The 2,406-nt window shown below is 44.0% G+C and overlaps 1 protein-coding gene across 4 annotated transcripts in view; it reads left to right on the top strand.

Annotated features, from left to right (window-relative positions):
• Positions 1–2,406, top strand: part of Pacs1 (phosphofurin acidic cluster sorting protein 1) — a 132,665-nt gene that overhangs the window by 94,099 nt on the left and 36,160 nt on the right. The window lies entirely within an intron of this gene.

Genomic DNA, 2,406 nt, shown 5'->3' with positions numbered 1-2,406 from the left:
CTCCCTCTCCCCCCACTCTTCTCCCCCTCCCCCCACTCCTCTCCCCCTCCCTCTCCAATCCAAAGAGCAGTCATGGTTCCCTGCCCTGTGGAAAGTCCAAGGTCCTTCCCCCTCCGTCCATGTCTAGGAAGCTGAACATCCAAACTGGCTAGGCTCCCACCAAGCCGGAACATGGATCAAAACCCCTAATTAATTATTTTTTTAAAGAGTTTATTTATTATGTATACAACATTCTGCCTCCATGTATGCCCACATGCCAGAAGAGGGCGCCAGATCTCATTACAGATGGTTGTGAGCCACCATGTGGGTGCTGGGAATTGAACTCAGGACCTCTGGAAGAGCAGCCTGTGCTCTTAACCTCTGAGCCATCTCTCCAGTCCCCGAGACAAGTTTCTCTGTAGCTTTTGGAGCCGGTCCTGGAACTGGCTCTTATAGACTAGGCTGGCCTCGAACTCACAGAGATCCCACCAAGTGCTGGGATTAAAGGTGTGCGCCACCACCGCCCGGCTTGTTTTTGGTTTTTTGAGACAGGGTTTCTCTGTGTAGCCCTGGCTGTTCCAGAACTTGCTTGCTAGACTAGGATGGCCTCAAACTCAGAGATCTGCCTGCCTCTACCTCCAAAGTGCTGGGATTAAAAATGTGCACCACCACCACCTGGCCTAAAAAAAAAAAATTAACTTTAAAACTTCTATCACTCCTGATGAATTCCTTGGTCTTAAGACATAGTCTGATTCCCCATTCATCTTTGTGCATGATTCCTCCAAAACCTGTGACATGCTGCTAATAAACACTGCCGTTTGGGAAGCAAGCCTGTGAAGAGAGCCTTCAGTGCTTTGTTGTGCTCTCCTGCTTCTGCCCCACTCCAGGGACAAACACTGTGGATATTTTGAACTTGCTGCTTTTGCCCTTCCTGTCATCAAATGTTCTTGCCAAAGGAAATAATATCATTTCCTGATTAAATATTTGACATTCTGTAAAATCTGTGATTATAGCAAAAACTATAAATATCCTGAATGCTTAAGTCACTTTATTTCCAAACAGTTGAAAAGAATTATAGCTGTTACTGCATTCAGTTTCAATCACCTATTTATTGGTTTATTTAGTAAATACTGATTGAGATTTCATTATATATTGAGCATGGATTTAGACACAAGTGAGGCAGTGGTAAATAAAACAAAAATCCCTGCCTTTAATGAGCTTTCCATTCTAATTACACAGCAGTATTTAAAAGGAGCTCCCTAAGACACCATTAGAGGATATGAGTCAGAATCCTTTCCACAGTAATGCTGTGGTATTCTCTGCCAACCACGCTGAGGTGACACTTGCACTGAAAACACCAGTGCCACCATGAGTGAAATTCTTGATGTTACAGTCCACATGAACACCAGTGTTCGTCAGCTTTCCATCACCGTAATTAACCAAGATAATCAGATTAGAGGGAGTAAAGATGTCTTTCGATTCACCCTTTCCGAGATCTCAGTCCTTTGTGGGCCTGTGCGCATAGGTAAGGGAGAAAGAAAGGGAGAGACTAAGAAGACACAGGCCCCTTCAATGACACACCCTCAGTGGTCTGATTTCCTCCTACCAGACTCTTCTTATGCATACTGTTTTAAATGCTTTTTATTGAAGATTAAAGATTTTGGTAAAGAAAAGCATGGCTCAATGGTTAAGAGCTCTTTTTCTTGTTTTTATGTCTGTGTATCATGTGTACAGTGCTCTCGAAGGTTGGAGGAAGCATTGGATCCCTTGGAACTATGTGGGTGCTAGGAATCAAACTAGGGTCCTGAAAGAGCAGCCAATGCTCTTAACCACTGGACCATCTCTCCCGCCCCTAGCACAGTGGGTTTTTTTGTTATTGTTGTTGTTTGATTGTTTTGTTTCTTTTTTAAAAATATTTATTTATTATGTATACAATATTCTGTCTGTATGTCTGCAGGCCAGAAGAGGGCACCAGATCTCATTACAGATGGTTGTGAGCCACCATGTAGTTGCTGGGAATTGAATTTAGGCCCTTTGGAAGAGCAGGCAATGCTCTTAACCTCTGAGCCATCTCTCCAGCCCGATTGTTTTGTTTCTTGAGACAGTGTTTCACTATGTAGCTCAGACTGACCTGAAACTCTCGGAGATCTGCCTGCCCCTGCCTCCTAAGTGATGAGATAAAAGATATGCCCCACTGCATACGGCGTAAACACAGCATACTGTTTTAAATAACGTGTTCACTGGACTATAATTCAGATTCCATTTGTCTCACCTACTTGAAACACATAACCGCAGACGCTGCTGCTACAGTGTTCAGAAGAGACTTCACATTCATTAACTGTTATCCTTACCAGACTGTCTATCCTCCATCCCTTGCTCTGGGCAACTACCACATTTGGTAATTCACACCACGGGGGAGGGAGAGGG

This window comes from Alexandromys fortis, unplaced genomic scaffold, assembly GCF_014885135.2.
Source record: "Alexandromys fortis isolate MF-2015 unplaced genomic scaffold, M_Fortis_MF-2015_v1.1 scaffold_3, whole genome shotgun sequence".
Classification (NCBI taxonomy): Eukaryota; Metazoa; Chordata; class Mammalia; order Rodentia; family Cricetidae; genus Alexandromys; species Alexandromys fortis.
Note: the sequence above shows the minus strand (reverse complement) of the source record. Positions and strands in the feature narration are given on the sequence as shown.